Consider the following 20,516-nt stretch of genomic DNA (forward strand, 5'->3'; position numbering starts at 1 on the left):
CACCCTGCCCCGCAATTTAATAGGCCCTTTGCCATGGGTGTTAGCAAAGGTAGTACTGAGCTTGTGCTGGGGTTTGAGCCCCTTGGATAAATGTCTGGCTTTACTAGACGCTGGTGCCCAAGTTCCCCTTAACTTTGCTTGGGGTACACGTGCTTGAGCACACAGGCGTTGCAGTAAACATGCCTGCTCTGTACTTGCATTCGTGTAACTGCAAACACAGGTGACTAGTGGCTTGCTTGTTTTCACAGTTCATGAAATAATGTAGACATTTGCCTTTGTCCAGCTGTAGCCAAGGACTGTGTTGTTGCTTTCTGTGCTTATATACATGTGTTTTTTATTCTTCCCAGTGTATCATTCATTAACACCTTTGCTCACACGCTGAGAACTGAGCGTCCTGCAGAGCTGGGTGAACTTCTCCCTCGCAGGGTCGATGGAGCAGTATCAGTGCTGAACGTCTCTGATTACACAGCACCTAAGAGACTGGGTATGGCTGGGTACTGAGCGAATGGAGACATATCAGAGAAGTACTGTTTGTTCTTTTTTGCAGATGAAACACAAAGAACCGTACGTCGCTGAACTCCTGAAGTCAGCGGGGACATGCCAGGGTGGATGTTAGCTTGAAAGGTAGGAGAACATTCAGTTATCAAGTGATTTTCTTCACCATCCATCACTGCGTTGTTTGGGCTGCTTTGCCACTGGTTTTCCTTTAGCCTGTAACAGCCTACGTGACTCTGGAGAGGCCCATGTCCCACTCCAAGTGTGTGTGCAATGAATGGGCAACGTCCTTCCCTTTGCTGAGCTATGGTTATTGCCAGGGTCTTTGTCTCAGTGTTGCTGTTGTTCATCAGTTCAGCCTGCTGCCTAAAGGTGTAAATCAGTCTGAAGAGGATATGTGGATGTAGCGTGGAGATTGCTTTATGCTGAATAAAATTTTGTACTTGAATTCCAGCATCATCTAAGAGAGCGTAACCCCACAGTTTCAACAGAGGTGGAGCCCAGAGCAGAATCTGAGGTAGTGATTTAATCACCGAAGCGATGTACATCCCCAAAATGTAGGCAGTACATATGCTGGTATGGGTATGCATATGGAGATCATTGATAGTTTGTGGCATCAAAGCTGCAACTCAAATTAGAGGGCTAATTGCAAAATTAAAGGAAATTATGCTTTACAATGACATTTTTGCAATACTAGTTGAAGCAATCTAGGAGAAGACGTTATCTGCACATTAATGCTGTCCATTTAAATGTCCTGAATGGTAGTTCTACCGCAGTAATATTTGTAGCCTAGTTACATTTCAAGTGTGTGTCTGCCGAAGCAGTTTATAGCTCGGTTACTTGATATATTTCTGACATGGGTGAATGGGAGGAGTATAAGGAACGGCCAAGAGAGGCTGTTCTCAGGAGACTTCGGTCTTGGTCTTGAGCTGAAGAGGTTTTTAGATTCACATCCATGCGTTTGCCAGCTTAATTGGCAAAAGCTTTAATTTTTCAGAAGGGTTAGAAATCTTGTTGATCTGTTCCCACTGGCGGTATTTAAAGCCTCAAACACTTTCCTTTTTCAGAGCTGTATGAGTGTTAACTAATACAGCCCCAGCTAAGCATAGTCTCTAGATGGGGAAATAGAGTCACACCCCATATGATTCTTTTGGTTCCCGGGTCCCTGTCTCTGTCCCGTGCTTAATTCAAAAGATGCTTTTATCTAATTTGAGTCTTCCCTGCTCTTCCTGAATCTCCTGGCCTTGCAGCTGTAAAATTGAGCTGAGTTGCGATATTTCCTATTTTTGGATGGACAGAAAATAACTGCGAGAAAAATCCCCAGGCCACTGACTGCAGCAAAGCCAAGGAGCAAATGTTCTAGCAGGTTGGAAGCGTGGAGGTGTGTAGAAGGGCAAGGGAATGGGAAAGCAGTTCTCCAGCTCCTGGAAAATCAATGCAGCCTCAGTCTGAGGTTTGAACCAAATCTCATTGTGGTGGTTGAGTTTGCAACCTGTTACCTGCTCCTCCTTTCAGCTTCTCCTGAGCGAGCAGCCCTTGGGCTAAGGTCAGGTCAGGATGGGTTTTGCATGATGTGGCAGCGCTGGTGCATCTCCACCTGAGAGCACTTTGGCGGCTCTGGTGGGTGTTAGGGCTGGGGCAGCCCTTGCTCAGCTGGAGTCCGCACAGCCAGAAGAGCAGCAGCTGATCCCAGGGCAGCACTGACGGGCCTGTGCTAGGAAGCACGAGCTGTGCGCTGGACCAACCTGTTGGTGTCCTGATTTGCAATTTCTGAATTCCTGGGCCCAGATCACGTCCCTTCGTGCCTGTGGCTCTCTCCAGTGCCGCCTCCTGCCCCAGCTTCTCCCCGCTTCCCTCCCCACCATAGCAGGTGGTTGGGTAGTGCCAAAAGCTCATGAACCTGCTGAGTCCCTGTTATCTCAGGGCTGATAAAATAAAACATTTTGACCCCTCCTGTGTCCAAATGGGCTCAGGGGTGATGACCCAGGAGTATAAGAAGTATTTTTGGGGGCATACGGAGCAGTAGCAACCTTCACTGGGAATATAATTTATGGAAAATATGTAGCAGGAGAGTCTCTATTACTGGGAGCCTTCAGATAAGGACTGAGAGTGCTGCAGCCATAGTTTAAGGAGTGAAGCTCTTTTAAGGAGCTGTTATTGAGCATTTTTCTCTATCAGTGTTCACTTGGAGACATTATTACTCCATGCTATGCAGTGAACTGAGAGAAGACTACTCCAGTGCTACCTGGCCATGGCTAGTGTGATGCTGAGCCCCAGCTGTGTTAGTGGTGCGAAGCAGCCTGGCAGCAGGGATGGAGCAAACCTGTGTGGGCCCACGTGTGCTGCACAGCTGTCCCCATGGGTGAATAGCTTTTGTTCCCCCCCCAGACCGCCGTTTGGAGAGGGGGAGGCTGGGGGCAGCTGGAAGGAAGAGTCGGTTTAGCGCAGCGCCCGAGGTCGCATCTCACGCGGACCCCGGCAGACTCGCCGTGCCGCCAGCGCTGCCAGCAGCCCCGGTGGTGCACAGCGGTTCAGGTGGCAAAGGCGGATGCGAAACTACATGTCTGGACAGTGCTGAAAATAATGTTAAAACAAGGGGAACCCCACTGAGGAATAATGAATGTGGCTCCGTTCCACCAGCTTCCCTCAGCTGGGCCCTGCCAGGACTTGTCCGGGTTCACAGGCCGCTGAGCGACCTGCCGCGGCTGGCTGTGCAGCCCGGCCTCGCGTGCATGCTGATGGGCACTGCGGCGTGGGTGAGGAGGGCAGGCGCCCCGGTGCCCCGCACAGCAGCAGCAAACTGGAGATTCGGTTTTTTATCTAGATGTCCTCCTTGTGATGGCAAGCTAGACTCTGGGCTCTGGTCTTGGGGGAAATTCCCTGTGTGCATCATGCTATATAGTTCCAGGAATGTTTTTAGGAGCTGAGGGTTGCGTGAGGCTCGTGCTGTGTATAGATGTATGCATGTACACATGCATGTACGGATGGACGGACAGCAATGCTTGCTGCAGCTAAGAATTCAATTTGAATTCATCCTTAACCCCTTCACCGCTGCAGTCGGCCCAGTAGCCTCTTTGGTCCCACAGCTCCTGACTTCCCTTGTAGGCTGAGGAGACAAGTCCTGTAGCTCACACCCACCAGACCAGGGATGAAGGAGCTTACTAACAACTGTGCTTTGACTAAGCGATTGAAATATGAAGGATATGGCTGGGCCTGGGGAATTAAATTGTTTGACTCTGTTTGAATGTGGGGACTGAAGAAAGGAAATCTAAATGCAATCTAATAGAGATAACAAAGGAGGGATTTTAGAAGGTCTTAGTGGAATAAGTGTCAGGTGGTGGGGGGACACTTGGGATATGAGAGGTTTCCTGGGGGGAGTTATCCAACGAGATGGCCAAAGCCAGAGGAGGTGAGTGGGGCTGGAAGGACTCCATCCTCCAGACTGTGAGTTGCAGGAGGAGAGTGCAGGACATGGAGGACTCTGAAGCAGCAGAATAGGTGGGCACATATGGAGAAGGGGGTTGTTCATATGTTCATTTGACCACCCTGCTTCTGTTTGTGCTATGAGGGAAGGCATACGGGGTTAAAGGGCACTTGCATGGGGTGAAGGAGGGCCAAGCTGAGCCACGTGCCCCACCGTGGGAAGCAGCCCTGCTCCCGGCATTGCAGCGCGGCTGGGCTGCACAGCTGGGGCAGCTGGCCACAAACCCCGGCCTCGCATGTGCACCAGGGAGGTGGAGGGGGAACGGAAAGGTCTCATGGGTTGGGACTTAACCCAAAACAGGCTGAGGGCTATCAGGAGAGGAGACCTCGCCGGGGAGATGGCAATGAGCTTTGCTCTGGGTGAGGCTCTCCAAAGTCTCCCCCTAGATCACCTCTGTTTGGATTCGCACTGAGCCTCAGGACACCTAGGTACGACTTCCCACCCTGACGCTGACCTGCTGGCTTATGTCGGGCACGTCACCTCTCCTGTCTGCCCCTGCTTCCCTCCCTGCTGCCTGGTTCTCTGCAGCCTGTTCAGAGTGAACGCTCTGGGGAAGAAGGGCTATTTCTCACGGGCTGGATGGGCAGTGTCCCGTGGGATGGCTTCCCGCTGCCGATGTGCTGCGTGACACTGCCACAGTGAATGCAGGGTGCCCAGGTCACCCAGAGGTGTGTGACACGCATCAGCGTCTGCAGATGACAAGCACCCCAGGGGAGAGCACAGCAGCCATGCACACGCGTGTGCACGTGCATGAAAGTGAGCAAGATTGCACCTGGGAGAACACATCCATCTTGCACAGCTGGTAGAAATCCTGTCCCCATCCTCCTCTTCCAGCCTCCTCTTTCCTGGGGTTGAAGAGGACTCTTCTCCAGTGGGGAGACTTGTTCTCCTTCTGCCTTTTGTGGTGTGCTATTTCCACTTTGTTTCAGGTTTCTCCTCTGTTGGGACTCTGGGCCTTTCTGTTCCCCAGTAATTATATAATTACTTCACAACATGCTGCAGGAATAGTCAGGGAGATGGCTACAGCTAGCACAACAATGGTGACAAGTAAAACATTAATTTCTGGAGTTCTTTTAATTAATTCATCAGGAATCGTGCTGTGCGGGATGATTACGTTAAAGTGTTTAATTACAAATTTATATGTAATGATGCACTTTAATTACTTTGGACTGGTACAATATTATTGGGCCCTTTTCCCAAGATTCCTGGCACTGGATTTGGGTTGCACATAAGCAGTGCCATGGATGCTTGTGCTTCTAAATTATTTACATGGCATGGGAGAAATCCAGTTCTGATTGATGAGTGAAAATTCTCTCCTTAGCTGAATGGAAACGAGTACCATGGGGAATCTGGAGAAGGAAGGTCAAAGTGGTATGTGTATGTCAGGCAGAACATCAGGACATTTTTTGTTGGAAGAATCAAGGTTAATCTGGTGGAAACTGAAGTGATAGAGAGCCAGGCACGATAAATATTTATCAAAGGGACTGGTGTCAGGATTCTGATTCACAGACACAAATATATCCCAGTCAGATCTCACAAAGCATTAAGAGATGATGCTGCAAGCAGCTCTCACTAAGTGAGTAGGGTCATTTTCTTCATCTCCGGTCCTTTTGCCTCACCTCCCTTTCTTTTGTCTCTCCTGTCTTTGTGTGTGTGTGTGCGTGCTCAGTTTCTCTCCCTTTAGGCTCTTTCTCCCCTCATCCCGTCTCTATTTGCCTCTGTGCATGGGGAGCATCTGTCATTCTCCTTTCTCTTTGTCAGTGCTCTCTCAGGCTAGACAGACCATATAGAGGTTGTCATGCGCTGTTATAAAGGCCTGCAAGCTAAAGTGCTTGAAGTAAAGTTTGGGGCTGGCCTATCTTTAGGCTGCTGTACATGCAGAATAACCACTAGTATAGTACAGTCTGTGAAATATATGTAACTATGCTGCGTAAAGTAATCTTACAAAACCAGGGAAACAGCAGTGCCCATGTTGTCAAGTGCAAAACCCGAATGTACTTTGGGTTGTACTGTGTTCAGGGCAGGCAGCACCTTTTCGTTGTGGGTTTGGAGCCTCTGACACATGGGGCTCTGGAGACAGTACCCGTTTGGTTTTGCTTGAGTTTGGAGTGCAGGATCTGGCAAGGAACAGATCAGATAATTTCCTCTTTAAAAGAAAGAGGAAATTAGAAATCAGCTTTGGATATATGCAGATAAATGGGTGAGATCTGGTGCATTGTCGCTGACACTTTTCTCACTTGTAGGCTTATGTCAGTAAAATTGCAACAAGAATTTGCTGGCAAACAGAAGCAAATGGACCCTGTGAGTTGCTCCCCTTGCTCTGTGCCACTGCAGCAGCGACTTTGTATGCTTATTTCTAGTGCAGTTGCATGCACAGATGATCCAAGGCTTTGTACAGCATTGCAGGATCCTGAGGCCCAAGCCATTTAGTTGCATTACTGGCTTTCCAAACCAAAAAGTCATGTGCAGTAGCTAATGTAACACAGTCTCTTTGTGTGGGTGTAAGTTGCTTTAATTGGGTGGGAGAGCTGGTTTCTGATGGAGTGATTGAGGAAAGGATGGCAGCTTTCTCAAGGAACAGTGCCAGACCAGAGCCAAGGTGGTATTTCTTCACAGCGGTCCTGCAAGGAGAGCTAGGTCTCCCCTTGCTGCCCTGCTTAGTTGGGTTGGTGCTATCAGAGCTCAAATTTGGACCGGTAACGCTGTAGAGGTGCTATGGGAGGAGGAAGGTCAGGGCATGCACCAGGAGCAGCTGACAGCAAAAGAGAAGGAGATTTTAATGGGGGGACCAGGACCTCATGTCTGCTTGACTCTGGACCCAGAACACCTCCGCCTTCTCACCTGCAGAAATGAAGTAAAACAGACCTTTTGCTCATCGGTTCTCTGGCTGCCAGTGCACAGAGGCTTGTAGATCAGTTGGTGCCCCACTGATACCCCAGCAGTATTAGTTGCAATTCAGCCTATAGCCATGGAGGGCTTCACTAAGAAAGAACAGAACAGCCCTCTCGGGTGTGCAAAGCCGTTGTGCAGCTCCTGTCCGGTGATTGCATCTTAGACCAGCAGGAAAGCTCATGGCCAGGGTGACTGCGGTGTGAAGGTGAAGGGTGCAGGCTCACCGAGTCCCTTCTGAGGGGCCTGGTGTTAACCTGGTGGATTATCAGACGGGCAATGTGTGTGAAGATGGCGGCAAAACGGGAAGCCATAAGAAGTCATGTCCTGCGAAGTTCCCAACGTGAGATTTAGCACTCCGCCCTGCAAGTGCTCCTACTGTCAACTGGATGCAACTCCCAGGGATATGATGCTATCTTCCAAAAGGCATTAGAGATACTACAACAGACAGTTTAGCTCTTCTGCCATTAGCAGGGATCACATTGGGGTTTAAATGCCCTCCTGACAGAGCAGGCTGTGTCTGGTCCGGCTATCCTGTGCTTTGCAGCTCTGACGCAGGCCTGCAGCCCTGGCTGCAACGCAGGACGGGGGGACTGCGGTGGCACCGGGAATTGGTGGGGTTATTTTCTAGTGTTAGTATGGATCCAGATTGGTAATCCAAGCTTTCTCTATCCAGAGCTGAACTCAGATCCTGGCAGTCACCACTCAGAGTGAAGACTGAGAAAGGAGATGTTGTGACCATGTCCTCCAAGACGTAAAACATGGGATAAATTCTTGTTTGAACTGCAGCATATTTGTATTTCGATCCTACTTGCACTGTGTGGGGTGCCTACACTCGGCAAGCAAGTGGCTAGCAACTGATGCACAAGAGAAGCCCTGGGAAAGTGAGGCTGTCAGTGATCCTTGCATGGTAAGCGAGGCAGAGAGAGTCCTGTGGGGAGCCAAAATATACATCGCCCTGCTGGCTCACAACAGCTGCTGTTCCTTAAGATGCTATAGATAAGGCGACAGAGGGAAAAAAAAATTTTTTTTTCCTTGGAAAGACAAGGTGTTTTGCAAGCCCAGCTCATTCTAGAAAGTTTTGTGTCTTACGCGTCTCCTCCTGTGACAGTCACGCTTTGCGAAGGCCATCTCTGCAGGCAGTCCTCGCAGGTGGCAGTGGTCCTGCCTTGCACAGAGGGAGAGAAGCGCTTCTCCCCGACAAGCTTCCAGTGTCTCTTTCCTTTACACTTGTATTTGTAAAATGTGACTGTGCTGTGACAGGAAGCTGGGAACTTTGGATGTCTCCGCATGTGCAGAAGTACTTCGAACTGGAGCTCAGGTGTTCCCAAACCCAAGCTGGACTAGCAGCGCTTTGGGCAGCGCTGGGGTGCTGGTCTTTTCCTGGTTGTTGTCAGACCAAAGGGCTTTGAGACCTAGCCCAGGGAGCAGGGCTCTCTGGAGGATGGGTGGGAGACAGGGCCACGATCAAGGCACAGACAAAACGTGCAGGCATCAGGAAGAGCAAAGCGGAGCAGGTTCGTGTTCATCCCGAGCGCCTGGTGCTCCGGGACAGACGTGCCCTGCAGATGTTTGCGATGGTGGTGGAGCTGAGTGGTGAGTTTGTTGTACTGCCATTCAGGCTTCACATGTCCTTTTTGTTTTTTTTTTTCTTTGACATTGGTCCAGACAGCCAGAAATTGTTTGAGTGCTCTTACTTGCCACGGGAGGAGGAAAAAGGGTGTTGCATAAACACCCCCCTTCCCCAGGCGTGCTGTGCTGCTCAGAGAACCGCTGCAGCCCAGCCTTGCGCTGGGGCACAGGAGCAGCTTTCCAGGGGAGATCTCTTCAGCAGAGAGTAGCTCTGCTATAAATAATTACTATTTGTAATTTTTTCTAGGCCTTTCTGTGGCCTACGTTGTGTTGGTTCAGAAGCTGGAAGCAGAGGCCTTTGCCACGCTGTGTGCGTTCAAGCCCAGCCAGACCACGGCCGCTTTGTGCTGGGAGGGTCGTCCGCAGCGCCGAGGAGCAAAGGCTGCCTGTAAGGAGATGCAGGCCGTGTCCCCACCGCCTCGGCACCCGCTGCCGGCGAAGGGACCCGGCGCTAGAAGAACCGGGGGCTCCAGGGGGCTGCAAGGAGGGGATGGAGAAGGGGTCTGAGCTGTCGTGCCGTGGATGAGGGTTAACGAAGGCAGCACGGGCTCTGCTTGCTCCATCCCAGCTGTCGCCAGCGCCGTAGCAAGGGCCCGGCGAGACCCCCTTGCCCCGGGCTGTTCCCGCATCCCCGCGCGAGCATCTCGGCTGCGGGGAGAAGCCGCTGCTGCCGCCGAGCAGGGCTGGCGCTGGCCGGCCGGCCGGGCTGCCTGCACGGGTAGTGGTTCCTCGGTGCCAGGCCTGCCAATGCCAGATGGTGTTTGCAAGCGGCGCCAGGTCCCAGCTGAGCGCTGCCCGGCGAGACGCGCGCAGAAGCTGCCGCTGCAGCCGGCGCTGCCAAACCAACGGCATATGCTCCGCTCTGCCCTACACCTGTCGACGGGCAGCCTCCGCGCGCCGGCTCGGAGGAAGGAGGAAAATCTCAGCCCCATCTGGAAAGAATTTAATGGGTAAACAACAGTGGCAAAATCGGGAAAAGAAAATAAAAATAAAGGCGATAACCCGGAGGGACGTGTGGCCGCCCGGGGAGGATGACGGCGGGGTGCAGCAGGGCTGGGGACGGGGAGGGCGAGCAGCACTGACGGGGCGGCCGGTGGTGTGTGCTGAAAGCCGGCCAGCCTTAAAATAGGGGAACTCCTAGGCAATATTTAACTTTTCCTTTTAGTCAGGCGAAAACCCCAAATGATCACAAACAAAATTGATGGGAGAATATACTTTCTGCCTACTTTGAATTTACTTTGGTGAACTATATACTCACTCTGGGCTCAGTTCTGTAATTTATTGAGAGGAACCAGACTGGAAACCAGATTCATACTGTGAGTAATTTCTAACATCACTGTAATCTATCACTGGGAGACAAGGCACTTTGTTTCTCTGAAAAATTATTTTTATAGTTGGCTTAGGAACAACAACAATTATTGTTATTAATAACTACTTATGTAAGGCCTTTCATTCGCAGTTTAGAAAGCATTTTGCACATGGGTCAATAGATATTAGCTGCATCTCAAGGGAAGGGAAACTGAGGCACAGATTTCTTCCGTGCCTTGTTCAGGCTCACACAAGCAAGCAGTGTCCTCACTTCTAGAACAGCTTTAACCACTGGATGTCATTGCCCTTTCTGTGTTTCTAATGTGTTTGAGCTTTTAATGGCAACGAAGGGGCAGATCAGAGAGGTTTTTTTTAATTTGGGTCCACTTTGGCTCTCATAATTATTTAGAAAATTCCATAAGGAAATGGCCCTTGTCATACCATGACCGCTAATTCTGATGTCCAGGTCTCCCCTGTGTATTCCAGCTCAGCATCATGAGAGGAATGACCACAAAATCTCACCTTGGAGAAAGCAACTGCAATGTTTCCTCCATTTACTTTTAAGGTAAGTGAGGGCGAAATTTAAAAGCCTTCCATCTCTCCCCCCAGACTGGCTCTGCAGTGTCCTCTCTGACTGACTACAAGGAAATCTGTGCCTGGGTGTGAAAAGCGGGACCGGTGCTCAGGTGAGCCTGCGCAGCGGCTACGAGCCAGGTGAGATCCGTAGGGTGCCTGGGGGGATCCTCTGACCATCAGACCAGAGCCAGCTTTAACTCCATGCACAGAGCTCACCAAGCTGGAGTGGAGAAATGTCACTTGTCACCAGAGAGCAGCAGAGACCTGCCTCTGCAAACACACCGCGTGGGGCCAGAGCCACAACCTGGCCGGGGATGGCCAAGGCCGAGGCCTGTGCATCAGCCAGGCTCGGATGGGTGACGTTGCAATGCCTCTCAGGCACCTGGAGCTCTCTGCTGTTTAGGCCACGTGCAAACTAAACATGGTTGTTTTTCAGGATTTGGATAGATGTCAATTAATTGTAATTCAGGGAGCGAAACTACTCTAGGTGGTAATTACATTTTTCTATGGAAATGGCGTAAACTTTATGCATACATTGTTTGAGACACAATTTTACCTGTAATGAGGGAGTTCTTCATTTGAACTTTCTCTCTCTCTTTTAATTTCTTGCTTTGTTGCAAGAATAATAACATTTAACATTTATAGAGCATTTTGCATCTTCAAAGTCCATTTGCAGGCATTAACTAATGATGCCTTGGATCCCTCCTGTGAAGGGAGGAGTACGGCAGCATTATCTGCATCTGCAGAAGGAAAATTTGAGGCAAGAGAGGAGGTAGGGCCGGATCAGGACTAAAACCTGGGCTTCTTTGGCCAGACTCAGGCTGTGTGGTGAGCATTGTCCCTCAGTCCTTCTGCTTTGGCCTCACATTGTTCATTTCACATGTGAAATGTTCTTTTTCCAGTAAGAAAAGTGGGTAAAAGAAATCAGAATGACCCCCAGGTTTTTTTCTGCCAGGTAATTTTGGCTTTTGCAGAACTTTTTTTTTTTTTTTTATGCAATGAAAAAATTTTCGGAGCACAGCCATATTCCTTAATCCTCTATAGCAGTAATATAATCTGCATTTGTACAGAGCCGTTCGACATGAATTGTCTTGGAGCTGTGAAGCTGACACGTCCACAATGCACAGTGAGATATCCACCCGCTCCATATATTTGGCCAATTCTAGCTAAAACATAGTGACACAGCCCCATGGCCAGGTTGGGTGGGGTGAGGGTGCTCATTCCTTCACCCAGGAGCACAGCTAAATGAAGGCCGTTAGGAAGATGCCCACATCTGCTCAATTTGCTGTGCAGAAGTCAGACGCATAGGATTCACTGTGTAGCAGTTCCAACAGGCTCATGCAATGTCTACATATCCCTGAAAAATCCTTTTTTCCACTTGGAAAAAAATTCCAGGGAGAGAAGGAAGGTGTGTTGGAAGAAGCAGGGAGGGTGGCAGTCCTCACTGGCTGTGGTGTTATTTAATTATTCAGTAGCCCTGTGAACTGTCACCATCAAATCTGGAGAAATAGAGTCCCAAGGTGGGCAGTGCCATGGCCCTGCTCTCACACATAGCAAGGTATAGGCATTCAAACGGAAAAGCAAAATTTTTATGCCGCTAGGTCTGTCATCTTTGCCTGCAGAAGCTGGAGAGGAGAGCAGGCAGCAGCTCTGAGACACTGTGCCTTAGGTGGGAAGAGCCACAGAGGTGCAGGGCCCACATAGCTCTTTTTTCCCCTTTTTCTCCTGCCTCCCAGGACTTTCTGGGGCGATGGTTTCACTCCGTTGCTGGGTGAGCAAGCCAACAGATGGCACTGTGCTGTTTCCTAAGGAGACCAGGCTTGCCAGAGGCCCAAGCCCGGCCTGAGTCGCACATCCCTCTCTGGGACGCCCAAACACTTGACGCTGAAAAATCACTGCGCTTTGTGGAGCTTCTTCCTCCCGTGCACAAAGCCAGCCAGCACAGGCCGGGCTGCGTAAAGACAGCACTTCAGCGCCGAGCCACCTCAGCACCAGGCGCGTGGGGTGCAACGGCATGGCTTGGCCCTCCTCTGGCGGTGCTGGGGGAGTTGGACTCAAAGGCCCACCAAGATAATTTTGCTCCTTGTGTCCTCCATGGAAGCAGCCACGAGCACAGCAGACACCCTCGGTGCTGTTTCTGTGCCCAGCTGAGGAAATCAAGTGTGGTCAATCACAGGGAGTTGATTAGTTTGGCAGGAATCCCTGAGGCTTCCTGGGAGGGGTGGCTGGATCAGCTGGTCGCCCTCATCTGGAGTTTAACTTTAGCCCCAGGGCTTCCTGCTGTTCAGGAACAGCAGAGCAGAGGTGAGGGATGGGGTGATGCTAGAGATTGTTCCTAGCAGTAAAATCCTGCCTGTTCTTTTCATCAAGCCCTTTGTTTTACATATCCTAGAGCTTTGCTGCTCTAAGAACAGGAAACACGTTCCAGAGCCTCTGGTGATAAGTCTGTGCTTCACAGCAGAATTGGGCTGGTGCTTTGGGGTGAGTTATCTCTACATCTCAAAACACTTCTGTTTTTCAAGCTGAATCTCAAGCTCATTTCCAGTCCTGCATTGCAAAGTCTTGTAAGTCCTGGGGAGCTATTTGCCACTGTTTCCAGCCTGCATCCTGGTCAATATCTCCTATAGACACCACTGCTGTGCTGTGCTCCCGCGTTTCCAGGCCTTAATGAAGAACCAGGCCTTGCGCTCCCCGAGATCTCTTCTCCATCCTGTGATGGTACCGCATCCTCTGTTCAGCAGCAAAGATCTGTGATGGCAATGGGGAAAGCTGGGCTCCGGATGCAACACTGGGAACTGGTCTTACCCAGGAGCTACATCTGAGCAGGTTTATCTGTCAGGCTGATAATAGAAACCCAGAAACATGGCCCGATTTTCTTGCCTGAAGGCACAAAATCTTTTCTAGGGAGTAGGACTGGCAGTAGAGCTGCTCACAGGGTCCCAGCAGTGAGTGTGAACCAAGGAGAGCCACAGCTTTGCGCCTTGCGTTATGGTATCTCCACCTCACCTTCTTAAAACTTGTCATTGTTCTTTCTCCAGAACCCACCCCACACACCCCTTTTTTGTTTGTTTTGTTTTTTTGTTTTTACTCTGTCAGAGTCCAATCCTGTAGAGGTATGCGGAGATGACTGCAAAGTCCTGAGCAGCCTCACCTCTTGCGGAGACCCTGCGCGCTCCTGTGACATGCTCAGCATTGCTGCTGTGCTCAGCTTTACCCCGCACACAGCTGTCTTGACCCTGCTGCCATCTGATGCTGCTTTTCAAATTGCTGAAGTCAAATTAGGGTAAGTAGATATATTAGGCTGACCTATACCTTGTCAATCTTTACATCATTCAAAGCCAGTTTAGCCTATTCATTCATAACAAGAGCCTATTGATTGAATAATCGCTATTATTAGCGTTTGAGTAGAAGTTGCTCTTTGTTTTATTTCATTATTATTTTTGTTGGTTAGTTTAAGTCTGCTTCTATTTTGCCCTGCTGTAACTGCAACTACAATTACAGTAAAGAGCATGAAAAGATACTTGATTAAGCCTTGCAGAGATTATTACAAAACAAGGCCTCTTTCTGAATGCATGTTTTTCAGAAGAAATAGCATAAAGAAACATGCATGTGTGAATTCTTAGAATTTGCAAGCACAATTTATCTTTGCAGGTCAATAGCTCATATTGTCTGCTCTGCCAAATTGTTCAAACATATATAATGCTCTCAAAACATTGCTTAATTAGATTCTAGAGAACATTGACACACAAACAAAAGATATTAATATCAAGGATTTCAGCATCAAATGTAGTTTACACAGATCAAAGAACATTTTTGGTGCAAAGAGGTTATGAATGTGACAGGTTGTTACTCCACAAGTGAAGAATATGACAGGACAGAGAAGCTGTGATCAGAGGACTGAGCAAAAAGAGGAAGGGAAATAAACTCAGGAGGGACATGGGGAGGATAAAACTTCACAAACAGAGAAAAAGGAAGGTTACTAGATAGGTAGGAAAAACACCTTATAGAAAATAATGACAGACTCTGTAGTAATAATCCCTAAAATGGACACCTAGCTTTTGCTGGGCACAGGCTTGTGAATCACTGCTGGGGAGTCAGACGGGCTTGGTCTCTTGAATAAGGATGGCATCTATTATGAGTAAGAACAAAAACTTGAAATCTGTTTGTAGGAAGTATTTTCAATGAAATTAATGTCTGTGGTCTGTGCGAAGACTTAGGATATGGTCTGATGTTGGGAGTCTTTCACTTAGCCAGTTGATGTAGTCTGTATGCTTGAAACTGGGATGAGGCAAGGAAGAGGTGAAGGAAGGGGGTTTGGAAAAGTTTTGAAAGTGCAGGCTTTCTCCCGATGGCCTGGAAGGTTTGCGAAGTGACTTGTCTAAGTTAGAGGAGTCAGAAGATGTGCAGGACCTGGAAGTGACAGTGATTGTCCATTTTTTCCAGCTGTGTAGAGTCCTAGCCAGGTCTGGGATCTTGGTAGGCAGTAAGATAGAAAAGGAGATAAATACAGCTAGTAGTTGGCTGTCCCGAGTTTCACAAAGGATACTGAGAACAAGTAACATATCTAAATATGCACGGCGTGGGGGAGATTGATAGCCTCTTTGATGTGCAGACATCCTGTCTCCATCACCTCGGAAAAGCTACGGAGTCTTTTAACAGCTTCAGGGAGGCATTGGTGATCCTAGGACAAACAGGGCTGCTCGATACCTACAGCCTGAGCTGGACGAATTCTCAGTCTGGTCAGTGTGTTCTGAAGACAGCTAGTCCATACCACATGGAATTGAAAAATTACTCTGCTGTGGCTAGCTAGAGCATAAGCAAGGAGCTGGAAAGAAAACATGGAAAATACATGTAAGAGTAGACACAACATAGCAGGCCAGGAAAACAATCAAACAGGTAAAAGAGCAAACCAAGGTGAAGTCAATAAAATTGACTTAAAATACATATGAATTAAAAAAAATTAATAAGCCAAAGCTGTATTTAATGTCAATATTGTTGTAGTAGTCTGAGAAATCATGAATAAATAAAACCAGATGGTGGATTGATCATACAACACCAAGAAAGGCACTTGTGAAGAGTATTTTCTTCTCGAGGCACACAGATTTATATGTGTGTTTCTCATTTGCTTTAATGGGAATCATGTTTGCAAACTCCGGTGTATCAAGAAACAGGTAAACCTAAGTGGTTAAGGCTTGTTTTGACACAATTATCTCCTTACTCTGCTGAAAAGTATTAACTTCTGTTTCAGAAATGTTTCATCTATATTACACTATATATCATAGCAACCTGCCAAATCCACTGTAAATTATTCAAAAATATGCTGACAAATCAAGGACCAGCATTTTAAACTGTGGATAATTTGTGGCATTATTTAAGGATACCCTTTCCCTTCAACTTTTCCCAGCAAGCAGGAAAAGCAAATTGTCCTTGTAGGTTCTGACAATAGAAGTATTACTCACCTCTAAAGCTAGATGTGGTCCTGGCAAGGGCTGATGTTGTGGGGATTGTGAGCCTTGGTCCTGATAGATGCTGAGTGCTCTCAAAGTCAGCTGCATTGAAGATGCTCAGTGCCTTGCAGAACTTCACATCTATTGATTTTTCTAGGTGGATAGTGCACGATAATATGCCATTAAAAAAATCAGGAAGAGAGGAAACTGCATCAAGATTAGCTATGTATTCCTGGCACAGAGGACTTGCTGTTAGGCCCTATTCCAGAAGATCATTTAAGCACGCACTTTCTCAAAAATCTTATTTTTTAGGCTTTTTCATTAGGTAGGTCTTTAGTTATACTGCAGTTGCAAAGATCAAGCAATTTGTCTGTCTGTCGCTAGTTCTTATTGCTGTACAATATGGCCTCCAGAGATTGAAATAACATGCTTAGCATCACCATGAAAGTGCATTATTTGCCTTAAATTGTAACTCCTATTAAAATCAGTGTGAGAGCAGTAAAGAAGTTGTTAGGTACAAGAAAAGTCTTCAGAATATGCTCAATTATGTGCCATTTTTAGCCCAAATTTAGCTTCCTCGTCAACAGGAAAAACAACAGCTTTTGAATTTCTTCTCAGAGTCTTGAAAGTACATTGCAGTTGTGCCAAAGCACAGAGTGGGTGGCACAGTGCGCGGTCGCCTAGGAGGTGTGTAATCAGAGACGGGTGCGGAGGCAGAGCGGTGAGGAAAGCAGCAGAGCGATGGCCCTCTCGCCTGGAGCAGCCTCATTCAGTTCACGGGTCGCTTCTCAGACCTCGCATGGGAATGATGCAAGCTGGAGAGGGCTGGTGCGCAGCTCGGGAGCAGCTCTGCGCGGAAAGCACACTCTCGCTGCCTGCTTATGCCTTGCTGACCATGTTTTTTGGTACCTTAAACAGTTCGTTTTTAGAAAACTTCTGTTTTATTCTTCAAGATGGTTGCTTTGCATTTTGATTCCTTTCTGAAACCACAGAGCTGTCAGCAAAATTTGTGCCACCTGAAGTGAGAGGTTGTGGAGCACCCATACATGGGAAGGCCATCACATACTTGTAGGAATGCCAGACTGCGTGCTGATTATGGTCTGATCTTGCACGTTTGCACTTTGGTCCCCAAGACTGTGCAGAGAAAGCCAAGAGCCTCTTCATTCATCACTGTCACAATTTGCATCTTGTTTCAAACCTGGTTTCTTAGATCCCAGCCCAGGTGTTCTTCTGTTGCATAGCGCCTATTACAGTGAGATCCAATTTATGGCTTGTGCTCTTCAAGTGTTTGACAGTTCTGGTTTATCTGCCCCAGGAGTTTTGTCTTTCCCCTGGAAATGATTAGGTGGTTGTGAATTGACGTGAAGAGATATCTGGAGGAATAGGCAAGAGGAACAGTAATGGTCTGTAGAAAACACAGGAGACGTACATCAACAGGTATTTCAGAAAGGCATTTTGGGAGTTACTCTCACCCCTTGTTAGAGAAACAACTTGCAAAGCTATCAGCTAGCTTGTCACTGGACCTTAACCAGTTTATAAAATCCTGTATGATCACAGCACGCGCACGTGCCCATCCTTGCCATGTGACTGGAGAGCCAGCGCTTGTTCTGACTGTGGAGACCTTGCCTGCAAGGGCCTGAGCGTGCAGGCTCGTGGGAGAAGAGGCGTAGGCTGCCTCTGGCCTTAGAGAAGAGTCTGATGTTCCCAAGGAGCAGCAGTCACGTGCAGGACAAGTTCCATAAAACTGAATCAGAACGCTACCAAATGTTGGTTGCTTGCAGCTGTGAGCACCTGGAGCTGGGGAGCACCAGATCTCCAGCAGTGTAAGGACGGGACACCCTTGTGTTACTTACCTGTGTTAAGATTCACGGTTATGTTTGAAATCCCAAGCTGTCAACTGGTCTGAGTGTGGTCTCCTTCACAGGGACTGTTCTGGGAAGAGATTAGATCAAATGTCTCTGAGCATGACTTTTGTTAGTTTGCTTTGCTGGTTATGGACAGTTGCTCTTCTCACTCACCTAGTGCTCAGCAAGACAGTTTTTTGCTTGGCAATTTTTGCAGCAGAGCTAATGTGGAAAATGCAGCAAGGAGATGTTCATGTGGATCAGATACCATCTGATCTTGGGTTTGCTAAAATTTCTTGAGGGTTCAGAGATGAAGCAGAAAGAGACATTTTTTCTTAAGCTTTTATTTTTACATGTCTGTGTAAAGGGCACTCCTTCCAAAAACTGCCTTCAGGTTTGCTCCATCCCCAAGGAGAGGGTGTGCATTTGTGCAGGCCTTGTACCCTCCTACTGCCTTGCTCTATTACGCACAGCAGTGTACAGAGACCAGCACGGTAGGAAGCAAGGAGATCCAGTTTTCCAGGTAAGAAGAAAGGCCAGTCCTTGTGACAAGGAGATGTGGACACATCACATGAGTAAGGGAATGGAGCTGCCTGCCAAGCAGGGACTGAAGAGGCTGCGGGGGGATTTGACTGAGGTTTGCAAAATCCTGAAGGTAGCGAATAAGCTGGATGCAAGACTGTTGTTCAACAAATCCCGTAATACAAGAACAAGGGGCACTCGATTGAAAATATTAGGAAGGAAGTTTGGGAAAGAGAAAAGAAAGCACTTCTGGACACAGCAGGTGGTGGATTTCTGGAACTTGCTGCCATGGGAGGCCAAGGGGGATTAGACAAACTCATGGAAACAGCTCTATAAATGGCAGCTAAAATCCCTTGGCACTGCCCAGCATCCCCACTGTGACAGCTCTGGGTGCAGGGGAGTACCGGGAAGATGGACCACGAAAAGTGGCCAAGTTAGCATGCTCTCCCCAAAGATCATCTCCCATTGCCACCACCAGAGACAGCACAGCGGGCTGCACAGAGCACTGGTCGGCACCCACATGGCATTGCCTACATCTTATGTTCACAGAGATTTTGGGGAACTAGCAGCACTGCTGCAGCGCACAAGGGCAGGCTTGCACAGGGGCTGGCGCGGTTCCTGCACCAGGAGTGTGAAGGCAACAGCCCCCATAGCTGCTTCTGCACCAGGGCACTATAAAAGCTAAGGGGCGAGCAGCGTGGCTCCTGAGGTGGGATGCTCTGCAGTCCGCCCAGGTGTCACGGCCTTGCTCTCCTTCCTTTCTGTTGCCTTTCTGAATCGCAGCGATGAAGGTTGCCCGGAGAGTACCTCGCCTTTATGACATAAGACACGTGGATCAATTAACTCAGTTGCTGGGTTTCGCTTTTGAATCAATTGACTGAAACTGAAATCAACTAAAAATATCCTTTGCTTATTAACAGACTGAACTAATTGCAATAAAAGGTGAAAAAAAAGAGAAATACGGAGATGCTATTTGTCACAGTGAATCTCTATCCTTGTCTTTATTACAAATATTCCTCACTTACTAGATGGACTAACGACTCTACAACCTTCAAATCAATAGTGGCATCCTGTGATAAGGCAGCTGTGTTTCTCACCCGCTCCAGCATGTCCCGGCTCCATGGGGATGGGACAGGGCCTAGCCAGGACTTGCTCTCATCTCCACAAGTGTTCCTGCCCCAGCTACGCTCTGCGGGGCTGCCAACGCGCAGCCCTCTTTGTCTGCCCTTCCTTCCCTTTGTTTCTGGCCCCAGGTCTCTCCCCTTCCTTTGTTTGCCTGGATTTCCCTTTTTTGTTGTTTGCATCCATCGCTCCTCCGTGCACCTCTCCCTTCTCTTTCCTTCATGCTGGAGGCCACCACCCCTCTCCCAGGGTTTTCCATCTGTGCCCCTGCAGCCGTTCCGTTCTTCCTGCTTCCATCATCCCCTTCCCCTTCTCTTTCCCTCCGTCTGCAGCCCTATCCCGCTCCTTCCCTCTCTCATCCTGGCTGCAATTAGAGCTAATCAGATACCTGAGCAGCTCCGCAAAGCTATTAGTGGCTTCCCCTCCCCCCGTGGGAGACCAGCAGAGCTGGACAATTAGGCTTTTCCCCGCAACCCCGACTCCGATCAACGCAATAAACAACGCCGAGCGGCAGGTGCAGCCCCGCCGCCCGCCCGTGGGGCCCGCGCGGCCGTGGGGCATCCCCCCGACGGGCACCGGCACGCGGGAGCGCTCCCCGGGAGCACGGCGCTGCCGGCCGCCCGCCGCCGGGCCGGGGAGGGAACCGGGGGCTCGCGGCGGTGCCGGACGGCCCGGCTCCCCAGCGGTGGGCTCCCGCGCGGCGGTGCCGTCGGCGGGGGGCACGCGGGCAGCGGCCCTTCCTGCGGGGCTGGCGCGCGGCGTTCGTTTCGGAGGATTTTCCCTCTCGCTCCGAAGCACGGCGTGCCCCTCCTGCTGCTGGATCTATGAGCTGTGTGTGTGTTTTGTAATTAAGCAGTTAATTGCACTGGAGTTCTTGATTAGCTTTGGGGGATGGTAATGTTCTAGCAGGATGAGATGTTGTGTACAGTTCAGAATCATTTACAGAAATTGGAGCTAATTTTGCTGTCTGTGCTTATTACTGCATTAATTTAATTTGGGTTGCTTTTAGCTCATTAACACATCTAATTAATTCGTTGACATCACTATTAAGATGTCTCTTTGAAATTGGCGTCTCCAGATAATCAGGATGGAAGAGGCTGACAGATCAGGCGCGAAGCTGACTGGGAAAATGGGAACAAAAAAAAAAAAAAGAAGGACGACTAATGAATTTTCCATCAGAATCGCATGGTTTGTCAG

At 48.9% G+C, this 20,516-nt stretch overlaps 1 long non-coding RNA gene across 2 annotated transcripts in view; it reads left to right on the forward strand.

Annotated features, from left to right (window-relative positions):
- The first annotated feature begins 563 nt into the window (after positions 1 to 563).
- LOC112992884 (uncharacterized) overlaps positions 564 to 20,516 on the forward strand; it is a 55,366-nt gene continuing 35,413 nt past the window's right edge. The window contains exons 1-3 of one of the 2 annotated variants that reach the window (XR_010391580.1): positions 564 to 624; positions 10,418 to 10,522; positions 13,481 to 13,667. This is a non-coding gene — a long non-coding RNA (uncharacterized LOC112992884). The remainder of the gene's footprint in view (positions 625 to 10,417; positions 10,523 to 13,480; positions 13,668 to 20,516) is intronic. The other variant, XR_010391581.1, reaches the window with a different exon arrangement.

Source organism: Dromaius novaehollandiae, chromosome 14, assembly GCF_036370855.1.
Source record: "Dromaius novaehollandiae isolate bDroNov1 chromosome 14, bDroNov1.hap1, whole genome shotgun sequence".
Taxonomy (NCBI): Eukaryota; Metazoa; Chordata; class Aves; order Casuariiformes; family Dromaiidae; genus Dromaius; species Dromaius novaehollandiae.